Source organism: Grampus griseus, assembly GCF_964374135.1.
Source record: "Grampus griseus genome assembly, chromosome: 11".
Taxonomy (NCBI): Eukaryota; Metazoa; Chordata; class Mammalia; order Artiodactyla; family Delphinidae; genus Grampus; species Grampus griseus.
Window position 1 is genome coordinate 30877508 of NC_139005.1, and position 17285 is coordinate 30894792.

General features: G+C 37.4%; 1 protein-coding gene across 1 annotated transcript in view; it reads right to left on the reverse strand.

Annotated features, from left to right (window-relative positions):
* SLC2A13 (solute carrier family 2 member 13) overlaps positions 1-17285 on the reverse strand; it is a gene marked incomplete at both ends in the record, with an annotated part of 424910 nt that overhangs the window by 85384 nt on the left and 322241 nt on the right. The window lies entirely within an intron of this gene.

Here is a 17285-nt window from a genome sequence, read left to right on the forward strand (position 1 = left end):
AAGCCTACAGCGTTCTTGTAGAATGAGTTTTCTCACTGTCATACTATTTGCCAGACAAACCTGGAGCACTTTATACATAGCAGGCACACACAGGTATGGAGATCCTAAGATGAATAAGCTAAATTCCCTGCTCCTTGATAGATAAAAGGCAACGATGAGAAATAGCTACACCAGTAAATAATGGTAATATGATAGAAAACAGTAAAGAACTACTCTAAGGACAGAGGCCTGATTATTCGCCTGTAAGAGTGGGGGATAATTTCAGAGACGATATTTGAACTGGATCATAAGAGAAATTTACCCAGCAAAGAGGTACAGAGAAGGGCATTTCAGAGAACTGCTTGTTCTTGGGCTGGCCAAAAAGTTCATTCGGGTTTTCCCATAACATCTCACAGAAAAAACCTGAACGAACTCCATACATAATTAAAGAACAGTCAATACAGACTTATTAATATCTACTGTGTACAAGTAATTACACAGTGGGGTGTGGGAGAGAAGCAGGGTAAGAATTACCACAAGTTAGCCAAAGAAGACGTGAATCCTCAAAACCAAAGTACTTCTTTGATACATTTAGCTAAATGGAAAAAAACTGGCGTTGTTTAAACATTAGATTATTGCCATTTCAGTCTCTGTCTGTAAACCTTTCCTTTGCAAATAGTCTATTTTTAATGAGACTTCAACCTTATTCTAAAAGCAAAAAAAGAGGTCTTTCAAAGACTACCGAAAGATCAATACACTTTAGAAAGGTGATACAGTATTGTGAATCTAAAATTTCCCACACTTGTGATAAGCAAAATAAAACAATAGAAAGCATAAGAAGTACTCCGAGCTTCTGGCTTTGAGAACTAGACTAGGCTAATTTGGAAAGGAAGATCATTCCTACTAGTATTTTGTTTGTTTATTTATTTGTTTTTTTTTTATTCTGCCCATATGAGGTAGAATTAACAACTTTGATTGTTTCAATGGCTTTAAATGATACTTATTTGGGAAATGTCAATTCATCCATTTGTAGAGGAATTACTTTCTACTTAATTTCTCAAAAAATACTTATTTCCTATAAAAGGCCAAAAAACTTAATGATTAAGGCTAATAGTTACCAAGAACCTACTGTATGTGCATGTCAGACATACAAGGTGTTACCCATAATGCTCCGCCTCTCTATCACCATTCAAGCATCCAACTCTGACCACAACCTTCCATTCTTCCAGCTTTCTTCCTAAATGATCCCTACTCTGTCATGATCATTCATTCAACAAATACAAATATTTTAAACTTACTCTGTGCCAGGCACTATTCCAGGGGCTGGGACTCATTAGCAAACAAAACAGTTTCTCTGCCCTCATGAAGCCGATTTGTATATTAGACCTCCTGGTGACCTCCAGTTAAGTGATCTATTTGCTCCCTATTCCTTAGTTTTTTCCTTTCTTTAGTTCTGTCCTTAACTAGCTTATTGACCATGACCCATCATTTCAACATCTTAAATTTCCCTGCCTATTTATCTTCTCATTTCACCCATCTAGCTATATATGAACACAAACATTTGCCTCTTCTGTGCCTTCACCCACCTAACCAAATGCAGCTGAAGGAATTACACAACACGGCAGATCAGTAGTTCCTCTGTAACACACTACTACCAGCCTCAAAAAGATCCTCAACAGCCTGAAAGTCTCAATAGTTTTCTCTAGTCAACTCTATAGGAGGACTATTTTAACCATTCTACACAAAAACTATTGCTCAAATCTCCAATGCTCCATTTCCCTTTACTCTCTGCAAATGACCTCAACTTCAGCTTTACAGAGAAAACAGATGAAAGCAGTAAAGATGGGAAATTTATAATCTTATAGCAAACATATAAACCATTCTACTTTTCTATGCTCCAGTTACGAAGAGAAGCCATTCTTCTCAGCTAAGGTCAACTTCTCTATCTGGGCTTTCATCCCATTCCATCTCCTCAGGCCATCTCAGACCTGATTATTGCTCCTTCTTTCTCTTAAGATAAAAGATTAGATTTTTGATTGTGATATTTTTCTCCTTTTAATGTAGGCATTTATAGCTATAAATTTCCCCCTAAGCACTGCTTTAATTGCATCCATATTTGGTGTGTTATGTCTTCATTTTCATTCATCTCAAAGTATTTTGTCATTTCCCTTGTGATTTCTTCTTTGATCCATTAGCAATTTAGGAGTGCATTATTTAATTTTCATATACTTGTGAATTTCCCAGATTTCTTTGCTAGTGATTTGTGATTTCTAATTTCACTCCACTGTGATCAGAGAACATATACTGTATTATTTCAATCCTTTTAAAATTTACCAAGGCTCATTTTGTGGCCGAGCATATGATCTGTCCTGGAGAATGTTCCTTGTACATTTATGAAGAATGTGTTTTTCTGTTGTTGTTGGGTGAAGTGTTCTCTAGATGTCTGTTAGATCTAGATGGTTTATATTCAATATACTAATCTTAAAGCATCTTGGCCCCTTGGTTTCTAACAGCCTTCACCTCCACTTAACTTCCTCCACATCCTGGTAATTGTCATTATCTTGAAGAGGGGTCAACAAACTATAGCCCTTGAGACAAATACAGACCACACCCCGTTTTTGTAAATAAAGTTTTACTGAAACATAGCCATGCCCATTTGTTTACTTATCTATGAATACCTTCAACTTCAAGGGCAGAGTTGAGAAGTCTAACAGAATCCATATGGCCTGCAAAGCCACAGACATTTACTATCTTACCCTTTACAGGAAGTCAGCTGATCCCTGATCTTAATCACATACACAGATTTCTTATTCCTTTCCTTCAAGATCTCTTACTTCCTTACTCCTAGGATAACTGTTCTGTCTTAGAGATCTTCCACACTCCTTTTTTCCTGATGCTTCACTAACTGCATGGCTTTGCATCCTTCTCTGTCAGACTTTAATTGTAAACGACTTTAACCACTTTCACCAGACGCTCAGTGTTTTTGTATTTAGGTTCTCCTATAAAGTCAACCTATAAACTTTTATGTTTGTTTCTTTCTATGGTTTTACTTTCTACATCTAAGTTGCTCTTTACTGGTGGAGAATTAACATAACCAGGCATATTGGTGAAACGCCACAATCACAGTATTCAACTGCAGCTGGATCCTCACTGCTGGGAGGAAACTTTTACCTGTCCCTAATCAGTGATTTTCCCCATTCCCACAACTGATATCCCAAATGCCCACAACTCTCCTACAATCCCAATCCTTATTCCCTCCTACAAATCTTTTTGAAAATGGCCTTGCCTTGCTTCCCAGTGAAAACTGAAGAGATTAGGAATGAGCTTTTTCAACTTTAAACTCAGACATGAACAAAGATATCTATAGCCACATCTATCCTCGCCTGTTTTCCTCCAGGATCTGAAAAAGAATTGTTCAAAGGTCATCCTTCTATCAGAGCTTTCAATTTTATTCCGCTTGGTCTTCACTAGGACCAACACTTTGTCCCATTGGTTATTTTCTTCTCTTTATACTTTCAGACCTCTCCTAGAACATACCCCATAGTTTATGTGTAGGCTCTGGCCTTCCTCATATTAAAAAAGCATGAAAAACTGTCTTTTGTACTACTTCACACCAGTTCATAGGGGTCGGTCAGTGAAAAGAGGCCAAATATTAAAAAGAGTTCAATTCCCTTGCAATCTCAGGGAGTGGGCCACTGTTGGGAACTGATTGGCCAACTGATCTGGCCTTGGAGCCTCTCAGGCTTCTGGAGGCAAAGTATGATTCCCTACCACTCCCTTATCCTTGACCTGGAATATTTGCTTTTCATCATTTGGACTATTTTATGGCAAAATTCTCCCAAATGTAACATTTCTAACTTCAACTTGACATTTAGAAGATAACACAAAACTTTAAATATCCTGGGGAATCTGCTAATTGACCTTTTAGAGAGCATATATCATAACTGTGGCTTTAACAAACAAACAGTGTTGAAAAAAGGAACAACTTCTAGAAGTGGCTATTTTTTATTCATGATTTGTTCTTTAAGGCTTTCTTGAACATGACCTAATAAATTTACATGAGATTTTCTAAATATAAAATTTGAGAATTTAAATATATTTTTGCCAAATCAATGCTCATAAGAACATTCTAAGCATAGATTAAAATATTTTTTTGTGAAAAGCAGACTGGTATATTAGGCCCTATTTGTCCCCTCTCACAGTATGACCTGGTGAGTTCTAAATTTTGGACTTCAAGTTTTCCATCCCAGGAGCACATGATCTCTAAGAACCCACCCAGTTGCAAGATTCTACATGAAAGAAAAAGAAATACATATACTCTCACTCTAAATTCACACAAACTTTAATAGTGTAAAACATATTAGGATGCTGTAACATCTCACAAATATTTACTCTTACATACTTATTTCAAGGGCAGAAATTATAAGTGTGACTTACTTTAAGAAATTCTAAAGTTAGAAAGAAACTAATTAAGAAAGCATTTACAAAAGGGCTATGTTTTATCAAAGGAATTGCTGAATTAATTACATAAAATGGGGATCCCTCTCTTCTGATACAAAATATTTTAAACTTCAGACAAATCAGTATATAGTACAGTTGATGGTGATGGCCCTCCTCTCTGTGCACACCTCTACTGTAGAACTTACAATGTTCTTTACTGACTGGTTTGCAAGGACCTGAGGGAAAAGGCCATGCTTACGAACTCTGCAAATGCAGCACCCCACTGTAGGCTAGATACCCAATGCATGTTTATTGAATGAATCAAAGCATGGTGGCTCTATAAATCAAGGCACACTGTAGGTTCTTTAATCTGTTTCTGCCCATTAATAGAAAATAATTTTAAGGGGTGGGTAGCTTCGAGTGAATATCTGAGTCATTTTTTGGAATGAAATTAAAAGAAGGTAAAACCTAGTGTCAGATGGTACTTTAAGCTAAGTCCAGTTTTTAAATTGTCAGAGGCTAAAGCTGCCATTTGCAAACATTTAATCCACAACCTAAATGGAAATGGTTAGTAATTTTGATAACTCACTTTCAGAAACACCAGCTGCAAGGGGCCAATTTCCTTGAAGCCCCAAGAAAAGAGCCACACAGAGAGAGGGCTCTCTTTTACATCATAGCCTGCAAAATTTCATAGTAAAAGGACATTATGATATTTAGAGAGAAATTGTGGTAAATAAGTATGCCCAGAATGCATGCTGTTGTTCTTGACTGTGGATACTTTCAATTGGGGAGATTATACAATAGCCAGTGTTCTACTAGGGGTTGAAACTGCTGGGGAAACTAGCAGAGCATACTAGAAACTCTACTAGGAAACTGGAAAATATATAATCCAGACAATACCTACAATTAGAACCAAACAGTTCTTTTCTTGCTAGTTTCAAGGAAGGAAGATTTAACTTTTTAATCTCTGACATTTCTTTTTAGAAAGGGAGAAAAATAAGTATTCAGATATTTAGAAAAAAACTGGTTCTAAAATTTTAAAATATTTCCAATTAAAGTAAAAAAGAGTAGAATAAAAGGTGGCTTAGTGTCTAAGGGAGACAAAGGATGGCCTATTTTCATTCAGTCAATCTTTTACATGTTTCACATGGCACTCAGGGTCTTAACCAAATGTGTCCTCTTCTCTCTGCTGAGAAAATCTTTTAAAAATTGATTTGGGTTAATTTCAAACATTTTAAGTTTCTACTCTGTGAAGTTGAGGGTGAATCCGGCCCTATAGAAAACAGTCCATTTGTTTTTAAGTATGACTCATTAAATCCAATGAGATAGAACATTAAGAACAGTGGTCTTAAAATGCCTGTCTTGGCATGGCCTAAATTAAAAAAAAAATCAGTTGTGGTAAATGCAGGTGTTAGGACAATCCATTGCCACAGGTCCACTTTCATTCTCTGTGGGTAACTGTTCACTCACTCATTTCTTATGCATGAATTTAACATCCTACTTTGTGTAATTATGTCACTGTTTCCCAGACAGCTATTCTAAATTTTCTCTACTCTTTACTATGCCCTCCTTACTCCTAACTGTCCCCACTGCCTTCAAGCAGGCAACCTGGAATCCAGTTTACTCTTACTGGGGGGACAGCTTGCCTTGCTTGTAGCTCTCTGCAGGGCCAGATTTCTACACGAGTTCTGCAAAGAGAACTCCAGGACACCTGCCTTCTTTCTCAGCCAGACTGTACATGTCAGGGGACTCCCTCTCCCCGTTTGGACTGTGAAAGTAGGGAACTTGTGAGAATTTTTTAAAAAATAAGAAATTCTGGGGGACTTAAGGAAATTGTTGGAAATTAATTTAAAAAGCTAGGGACTACTGGTGCTGATTTTACGAAGTAAGTCATGCCTCACCACTTCATGAAAACTGCCCGAACAGAGATTGCTGGTGATCTTCTCATTGTTAACCCTGGGTGCTTTTCTTTACTAAACTTATCATTCTATGATAAAATTTCCTAAACATTTTCCCTCTTTCCTAAAATTTTCTCATTCTTTGACACCATGCCCTTTATGTTTCTTCCACCTCTCAGACTGATGCATCTTTTCTTTCTCCTTGGTTCTGTTCTTGGCAATCTTCTTTCATTACTCTGTATAACTTTTGCTGGGAAACATCAGCCATATACAACCATTATTATTAGTGATACACAGAGACTCCATGACCTGTTTCTCTAGTTTGGTTCTCCTCCCTAAGTGCCAGACCCATATTTCCACCGCTCAATTTTCTGAATGTTCACAAGTACCTTAAAGCTCCATCTTTGACTTTCCCCTCAAAGCTTTCCTACTGCTCTTCTGTGTCTCACAATTTAATAACCTGAGCATGATCTGAGACCACTCACATTTACATAGTTACAACTCCATCAGGTCTATCTCCAAAGCATGTGTAGTTTCTCTACTCTCCATTCTTACCACTTCTCACCTGGACTTTGACTTGAACTTGCCACCTCTCACCTGAACTCTTCCAATAGTCTACTGAGTATTCCTGCTTCTAGACTCCTTCCACTTCATCTTCTACATTGTCCTAAATCTAACCTGATCCAAACTCTCTCTTGTTTAAATCCTGCAATAGCTTTCCATTGCCTATAGGATGAAGACCAATCTTATTATGGCATGATCTAGTCCCTCCTTGTCAATCTTTTGTGTTATTTCTTCACAGATGTCACAGGTTGTAGTCATTCCATATAAACTGCAGGATTCAGAATATGACATGTTCTTATGTTTTTCCTCATAATGTTTTCTCTGTCTGGACTATTATTTTCCACCTTTGTTTTCCTACACATTTGCCTCGAGACTCATATTTGGCATCACCTCCTCCGTGAAGCTCAGACCCCAGCAGAATTAGATGTATCACTATGTTATCAGAGGAGCACAAAAGTCTATTATTATTACTGTCCATCCCACCATTTCTCTAAGGGTTTGTGATATGTTTGCCTTTCCTTAATGCACTGTGACATTTTCAAGGTAGAGATTTTTGTCTTGTACATCTTTTATTCCTAGTGATTTCCATGTTGCCTGATAGATAAGTGTTCAATAAATACCTGTTTGTATAAATAAAGGGATGAATGAATGTCACTTATATTGACAACAGATTTGGTAGTTCTCCCTGCAGTTCCATTAGAGAAGTTACATATCATTCACCATATCTTGGTCCATGAGATCATAGGATTGAAGCTTAAAATCAAGCTGTGAATTGTTCCTTACAATTCATGGCTCTCAGATCAAATCCACATATAATTTGCTGCAACCTTTTGGAACACAGTCATATTTCTCATCACTCCCCCTTAGAAACTAAGTCTGAAAATGCAGTGGATTCCTGAGTTAGAGGCAAAAAGTAATTCAGAGCAGGGAGGCTTGCTGATTAAAAGCAAGCACAGGCTCTTGCTCTTTGGTGCTGTTAAATAAGGAAAGTTTAGCTGATTTGTCAGAGTGGGTTCCTTTTTTTTAAAAAAAAATTTTTACTAGTACTTTAGGCTCTAATTTCTAGTCACTGATTGTCTAACCTTCTTTTATGAATTCTTGGATTTGTTCTCCCATTTTATCTCAGAAAAGTATACCAATAAACTCTCTAAAGGGGAGGGAGGTAGAAGAAGAGAGTTCTATCTGCCAAGCCCGTCACCTTCAATAGGGCTAAGTGCTTTCCTATTATACTACATGAACCTTTGGTCAACATACTTAAAAACAAAACCCTCAATTGCAACTTTGCAAATATAAGATGACGTGTATATGCATGTGTTTATATACGTACATATGTGTATTTATGTAAGTAAATCTGCATGTGTGTGTGTGTGTCTTCTGTTTCTGGCTTCTTTCATTTAATATGATGTTTTCAAGGTTCATCCAAATTTTAGTACGTCATTCTTTTCTATAGCTGTGTAATATTTCATTGTGTGGATATATCATATTTTGTTTATCCATTCATCAGTTGATGGAACAATTGGGTTATTTCTACTTTTTGGCTATTATGAATAATGCTGCTAGAAACATTTGTGTACAAGGTTTTATGTGAACGTTTTAAAAAATTCTTTTGAGTATATGCCTAGGAGTGGAATTGCTGCGTCCCATGGTAGGTAACTGTATGTTTAATGCTTTGAAAAACTGACAAACTGTTTCATGCATGTCAAACATGTTTCACGTTCTGATATTTAATCTTCAACCAATTGTACTGGTACAGGCATAGTCTTGAATGTCATCAATTTTTCCAGAGCAGTAGTCAACTGAAGAATTTTGTCATTTTTAATGGGTACCACCAAAAAAGAAGATGTTTTCAAGATAACAGTGCTATCAATCAGCAGAAAGAAAATTCTTTACGCCTTTCTGCAGAAAGAATGATAGGGAATCTTGGCCAATAAAAGCAGCAAATAAATTGTGGGAAGATACGAGTAATGTTCACCAATGGCTAGTTGCCTTCCATTTCAAGGTTTATGGAGGATTATAATTCCCTACCCTCTTGAAGTTAGGAGCAGCCAAGTGACTAGCTGTGGTCATATATTGTGAGTAAGTGCTAGTGGTAGGTCACTATTTATCTCTGTGATGAATCCTAAAGCCTTGAGGTAAGAGGTGGCATCATAAAATGTTGGAACTTCCATTAGCCTAGGTTCCTGAGACATGAGCAGATCCTTTGTTGCTTTAAACCACTAATATTTTGGTGTTTTTCTTTTTTGTGTGTGTGTTATAAGGTAATGCCTTTCCTAGCCTGACTGCTATAACAGCTGAAATTATTTATGTATCATCCTGGTTATCAGCTACAGTAATATGATTATTGACACATGATTTTACTGAAGAGTTACAAACTGACCACTATTTTGTTGATAGATACTTTATATGTAAGTTACGTAGTTTTACCAAAATAATAATAAATAAGATAAATAAAAATAAAGTAAGAACACAGTTTTGTTTGGGGCTCATCATTACCATTTGAAGACTTTTATATAAGGCTTATTTTATGTATATGTGATTGTATTTGTATAAACACTGTCCCTAAAAAGCTGTATAACACACTCCCGCGATATGCGGTTAACTAATCTAATCACACCACCAGATATGAGTTGCTGATTTCTGCATCATGCTCCTAACACTAGCTCTTCTACTTATTGAGAACTTTCCAATATTTCAAGGTCTAGGTCTCTTGTTAACTTTTACTGTTTGGAGTATAAAAACTGAAATGTGAATATATAGTATAGTATCTGCATTCTTTGTGAATACATGGTTATGTTGACTTTCATATATTTTCTTTAGGTCAACACAAAAAAATAGGTTGTTTTAAAATGACAATATATATTTTTTATCCATCTGTGCAAACACTTCTTAAAACTGCCTCTCTTTGGGGGACCCATTTTTGTTTGTTCATTTGCTTTGATAATTCACAATTCTATTTTAAGTATTACCCAAGTACCTCCTTATGCAGCAAGAAAGAAACTTGGTGATCAAGCCTGTTTTATATTTTTCATCAAACCCTACAACACCTGGCACTATGTTTAACATACTGGCAAGTGCTTCACACAGAGAAAACAAAATCAAGAGGTAAAATACATTTTGGTTTATTTGGCTTTGCTTATCAGCTCTTCCATGGTTGCTTGGAGGACTTTTTGATTTTCACAGGAAATGATTTGTTTGAAAGTGAAGGACAAAGTGAGTTTTACTTGGAGTAAAACTCCAAGTGAGAGAAACAATCAGCCCTGAAGCCCCAGAATGATGCTTCATTTGGAAGCTGTGCTGCTTGACGGAGATGAAATGAGGTGGCCTGGACGTCATCTCTCTGGACATGATTATGTCCTTTGATGCCTGCAACTCTAGTGTGATCATGTGCTCTTTCAAACTAGAACCTGCCTCACTGACAGCATTTTACAAAATAAAAAGAATTCAAAGTGGATGAAACCAATAGGAACCAGTAAAGTGATGTCAGGGGTTGGGTCAAAATACTAATACCAGCATACAATGATTCTTCTTCTCTAAGGAAAATATTCAGATTCACACATATCATACATCTCTCCTCATAATGTTTTCTCCTTCACTAAAGAAGGAAGATAAGAAAAGAACAGCTTTCATGGTCTTTTTTTAAAATTTCTCATCTGAGTGTACAGGTACAGGCTAATTTGCCCAAAGGGTATTTCTTTGTGAGTGTATCTCATCTCTTTGCTTCTTTTCTTTTTTTTTTTTTTGGCGGTATGTGGGCCTCTCACTGTTGTGGCCTCTCCCATTGCGGAGCACAGGCTCCAGACGCGCAGGCTCAGCGGCCATGGCTCACTGGCCAACCGCTCCACGGCATGTGGGATCTTCCCGGACCGGGGCACGAACCCGTGTCCCCTGCATTGGCAGGCGGACTCTCAACCACTGCACCACCAGGGAAGCCCTCTTTGCTTCTTTTCTTAAATTATTTTCTCCATATTTATCTATCTGTGTAACAGAGGCCTAAAAAACAACACTTACCGCAAACCAACTAAACAAAATAAAAACTACAATTAAACTTGTATCAGATACTCAAATTCAAAACTATGTGGTTAAGGCCACTCTGCTCTAAGGAAACCAAAGGTAGTGAATCATTTAAAACACTTTAGAACGATTTCACTTTATGTTAAGCACTTGGTTTTTTTTTTTTTTTTTGCGGTAAGCGAGCCTCTCACTGTTGTGGCCTCTCCCGCCGCGGAGCACAGGCTCCGGACGCGCAGGCTCAGCGGCCATGGCTCACGGGCCCAGCCGCTCCGCTGCACGTGGGATCCTCCCGGACCGGGGCACGAACCTGCGTCCCCTGCATCGGCAGGCGGACTCCCAACCACTGCGCCACCAGGGAAGCCCTAAGCACTTGCTTTTACAGCAAAGATGTTCTATGATGATACTGCTAACAGCAGGAAAAGAATTTTCTGAGCAGAGTAAATATGTGTAAATGAAAATAAATAAACAAAATAAAAATCTTCTTTAAGTCCCAAATAGACTACCACTCACAAAAATGGTTTCTTAAGAGAAAGAATCTCAATTACACTGAGTGAGTGAAAATACACCAACATAGGTATTTTTAGACCTACTGGCTTTTGATTATCAGGAATTACTGTCCACTTCCCAAAGAGTGTGTAACACCTGTCAGTAGAAGCATCCTGCTGCTTAACTGGTAAATTTCAGAATGATGAGTGTAGTGCTAGCTGGACCCTTACTTAAAGCTGGTTTTACTGTCTGCTAAGCCATATGATCTAAACTTCTTCACTCAACTTATTTAAGCCTCAGTGTCATTGGTAACATGGGGGAAATAATACCATCTACCTCAGTTTTGCTGAAGGATAAAAGAGAGAATCCCTGTAAGCCTTAGCACAGCAGTTGGCACATTGTGACTATATAAAAAATGGTAGCTGACATGACTACTCCTTTTGAATAGATGAGCAAACTGCACAACAAAGAGCAGCTATTTCACTGGTTTACAAGGCCAAAAGAAATGCAATAAATGAAGAAACTGTAATGATTCTTTCTCCCTTGCAAAGCTGGAGGTAGATTATCTAATGTGGCCGTATTTCTTGCCACCTGCAAAGCTGACCTTAGACTTCTAGTCACTATAAAGAGAACGAAACCAAAAAAAGTAAGTAGCTAGAGCCCTATTTAATCAGTTAATTCATCCTTCCTGCTGTCAAGCAGAACCACCTATACATGTCCCATAAAGTTAACTCTAGTACTGTTGTATCAAGGATTGTTAGTGTTCTATCCCTAGATTCCTTCTTTGCTTCCTCCTTTGTAAGAGAATTCTGATTTTTAACTGGGAACACTGTGCCCCCTGCCCCTTCCTCTCCCAACCACTGAATAAAAGAATACATTTCCCAGTTTCCATTAAAACTAGATATGACCAAGGGACTAATTCTGACTTGTGAGAAGTACTGTGTGGGATTTCAGGAAGGCTTCAATTCAAAGGGAGCTGATTCAGCCAGGAAGCATTGCTCCTTCTACATTTTCTCCTTCTGGCCTGCGTCACAGACGTGACTGTGGTGCTCTTGCAGCCATCCTGGACCTTCCTCATGAACTTGTGAAAAATACTTATATGGGTACAGCAAAAAGACAGGTGCCTGGATCCCTGATGACACTAGCTATAGTATGATGATTCCAAAATCCCTGCCTTTGAATTTATCTTACATGAGCAAGAAAGAAACTCCTTTCTTGTTTAAGAGTTATTTTGGGTTCTTCTGTTATCCACAGCCATCACAATTCCTCACTGATAGAAAAATATTTATTCAAATGCTTAAAACATATTTTTGCTAATTTCTATATATATATTCTGAAATATCAGCTTCTACCCAAGTCGCAACATCTCTGAAGATATGAGACTTGAGTATTGGTTCAAAATGTAAATAAAAGCCATTCTAAGATATTGCCAACTCCTGACAAGGGGCTATATCTCATGTTTTGTTTTCTTAACAGCTGGCACAACACTTGGTAAATGGTCAGTAATGGAGGCCAAATGAAAGAATAAAAAGTGGGAAAAAAATCCCTAATAGTGTCTCTCTGTACCTATAATTGCATATTTGTAATTCTGGATCTTCTCAGTGACGCAGTCAATGTCTAGTGGTGAATGGGGCATTTACCAAGCATGCTGGTTCCTTCAAGTTACTTGGACACCAAGAAAGGTGACCTAAAAGTCTCTAAGAGTTAATGCTTCACCCAGTTAATTGCACTCAACCCAGAATGGCTGAGCCTTCATGGCTGGCCTCTTATCTGTGAGACTCCAGCTTGGTGACGATGAGGGTAGTGAGTGCTCTAGCTTGTCACGGTTATTTTGCTTTGTGATTCTGTACTTTGAGGTGCTTATGACTGCATCTATTTTACTTCAGCACCTCTCTGAGATGGTAAATTGTTCCTTTGTGACTCTTCCTTATAGGGTAATGGAGCAATGAAGCTTCTTTTTTAGTGCTACAATTTCTGTTCTGTTGCTCCGATTTCTCTCTGACAGAATAATTACCATGTGTGTCCCTCTTGGAGTCTCAAAGATTCATTTTTATTTGAGTTTCATTTATGTGTAAATTTCTTAGCTTTTTCTACTGTATGTTCAATTTGTTGCCTTTATCTTTTAATCCTTTAATCCTCAAAGATCTTGTAGACCCTAACTTTCAGAATTATATGGCCATTCCCCTCTTTTCTTCCCTGGTTATATTTCAAAGCTCTGTTTACTTTTTTTTTTTTTTTAAATTCTCTCAGAGGGGTATTTTTCTTCTGTTTTGTTATTAATATATCAATATATAATTAATATAATAGTAATATATATAAATTTATTTTAGACCTGCAGTTTAAAATCTATAGATTCTTGTGTCTTTCCACATCTTCCTTGATAACTCAATTCAAGTTAAGTTTATCAGGACAAAATAGAAAGTGCTGAAAGCTCAGTGCAAGAATCCAATCAAAGAGAAATGAAGCATTATCAGTGTTATCACCAGGCCTGAGGAGCGGTTTAGAGTACTGCAATGGACTCGTTTGAAAACCTTGAATTAGCTGAGGTAGGCATAAGACCGATGGAAAAATTTCTTATTGAATTTCAAATCAGTTTATGTAATTATTACAGTTACAGAGGAAAAATACATGTCAACATCATGCACACATCAGTCTCAACACTTGGCTAAATCAGTAGATAAATACATTATATAAGACATGATGTTAGCTGCTAGGTATATAAAGAAGAAAGCAGAGAGGAAAAAAAACAAGAAAAAATGAAAAAAACCCAGGAAACATAATTCCTCCTTTCAAGTTACAAATTTCCATTTGGGAAGACAAGCCACAAAAGCCGGGCAGTTAAGTAACATTAACATTAACTTGTAAATAATAAGTCATTCTAGTCACCAAGACCTGACAAGAGCCCATCCCTTCACTTCAGGTCTCAATTTAGACCCAAAGGTTTGCTCTTCTGCCATCTCCACTTTGCTGCCAGAGTGGCCTCTGTAAAACACATATCTGATAATAATATTCTTAATAGCTTCACATAATTTTTTTTAAAATGAGAGAATCCAAAATCCTTATTACCTTTATACATGACTTTTTTCTTTTTCCACAGAAAACGTCTTAAATGAATTTTTTTTCTTTTTAAATCTTTATTGGAGTATAATTGCTTTACAATGGTATGTTAGTTTCTGCTTTATAACAAAGTGAATCAGCTATACATATACATATACATATGTTCCCATAACTCTTCCCTCTTGCATCTCCCTCCCTCCCACCCTCCCTATTCCACCCCTCTAGGTGGTCACAAAGCACCAAGCTGATCTCCCTGTGCTATGTGGCTGCTTCCCACTAGCTATTGGTTTTACATTTGGTAGTGTATATATATCCATGCCACTCTCTCACTTTCTCCCAGCTTACCCTTCCCCCTCCCTGTGTCCTCAAGTCCATTCTCTAGTAGGTCTGCTTCTTTATTCCTGTCCTGCCCTTAGATTCTTCATGACCATTTTTTTTTTTTAGATTCCATATATATGTGTTAGCATACGATATTTGTTTTTCTCTTTCTGACTTACTTCACTCTGTATGACAGACTCTAGGTCCATCCACCTCACTACAAATAACTCAATTTCGTTTCTTTTTATGGCTGAGTAATATTCCATTATATATATGTGCCACATCTTCTTTATCCATTCATCTGTCGATGGACACTTAAGTCGCTTCCATGTCCTGGCTATCGTAAATAGAGCTGCAGTGAACATTTTGGTACATGACTCTTTTTGAATTATGGTTTTCTTAAGGTATATGCCCAGTAGTGGGATTGCTGGGTCATATGGTAGTTCTACTTTTAGTTTTTTAAGGAACCTCCATACTGTTCTCCATAGTGGCTGTATCAGTTTACATTCCCACCAACAGTGCAAGAGCGTTCCCTTTTCTCCACACCCTCTCCAGCATTTATTGTTTGTAGATTTTTTTACACGAATTCTTATAATTTAAATTCCCAACAGTCTCTTCAGGTTTTATTTCCTGCCATTTCCTACTTCTGTTTAGAGATCACCACATGTTTCCTGAATGGAATTATAGGCAGCATCACATTTCTGAAAATTTGTCTGAAATTCAGCATCTGAAAGTATGAGAGGTATCTGCTACAGAAGAACCACCATACAGCCTTCCCTGGGAAGTGTCTCCTTTCCAGGTCTCTGCCTCTCTGCCACAGGGCTGGGAAAGATGGTTGGAAAGCCCCTGCTCTTTGAACTTCTGAACTAGCCTGTGACAGACACCTGGAGCAGGTGTTGTCAAGGCTGCTGGGGGTTGGGGAGTGGGGAGTCTCTATCCTCACTATCCCCCCCAGCATCAGCAGCAGAGACCACCATGGGGGCGAGGCCTTGGCTGCTCTCCTCTACAAACTCAGGTGACCTCGGTAAAGCTTGCTACGTGCCTAACTGTCTAATAGAGGCAGGGGATAGGAGGGTGATTGGGCCAGGCCCTGGGAACTGATGCTCACTGGTGATGCTGACCCTGACTGGCAAGTGAGCCCCTCTGCTTGCAAAAGAAAGGGAAAGGGACAGGAGACAGTTGTAGATCCTCTGAGTTGGGCTGATGCAGGTCTGCTAAGCTCAGCATAAGCACTTTTAAGAACCTTCAGGACCCCCTTCCATGGCTTAGCCTTTTCTCTTACTGGCAGTGCTCCCATACCAGAAATTAAAATTACTGTTCCACAGAACATCTCCAAAAAATTAGGCATGATATGGCACACAGTTCAATGAAATGGAAAATATGAATTTTGTGAAATCGAGTATCTGAAACTAGAGAATACCCTGTACTTATAGTTTCTAGAAAATATTAAGCTTTCTCCTGTTTCTGTACACACGCTATTTCCTCTGCCTGGGACGCTGTCTTCCTCTGCTTATTCCATCTAACTCCAACCAGTTCCTCACTGCCCAGCTTTGGGAAGCCTTCTATAATAAGGAGTTATTACTTTAAAACACAGTTAGATGAATGGCTCTTTAAAATACTGAGCTCCTCTACTGCAGTGATATATTTTTCAACAATCTAGGGATTAAGTAAAATAAGGTGGCCTATAGACATTAGTAGAATAGATATTAAAAAAGTACAACACTCTAACCCCTCTTGTAATTCTTCTGCAGTTGAACTGAAAATGTCACTCTCAGTTTGCATAAGAATGTAAGACCACTTTGGTACACACATTTGCAAGATGAAAAGCAGTAATATTAAATTTAGCCTGTTTAGATTTCTGAAGTTTATTTTTATAATTTATAGCAAGCCATCACACACATACATTATACACTTATATAATATGAAAGATGAAAATAAAGTTAACAAAGAGTTATAACTGTGTAAATATTAGTACGTGTTAACTGCCAAGAATTTATACGTTCATTTACTTGTGGTTTTTCTATAATACAACGCACAATTGTATACCATATATGAGTAAGGATAATATACTTTCTTGCTGAATTTGATTACACGGGCCAAGATTTGAGGGATTTATTGTCTTGAGGGATAAATTACTATCTTAAATTTCAAACGTTTATTATTTTATACTAAAATTCTGTGAAGATACGTGACATAGTCACAAATCAATTTCACAATGATAAAAATTAAAAATCAGGAAGAACTAAATATTTAGGTCCCACAAAGTTAAACATTCATATAAATACTAATCAATTTAAATAAAATAAGGATTTCCTTTGCTTTCAAAATGAATGAACTAGAAAATGCTAAAAGTTCTCTCAATGAAATAATTTTTATTCCTGATTTGATAAGACTAATCAGCATGCATTTATCATATAAAAATCAAAATCAAACAAAAGAAAAGGGAATAAGAAGCTTAAAAAATTAAATTCTGACCCTCATCTGGGCTACTGGCAAAGACTTTATGATTCACTGATAATTATAAAAATGAGC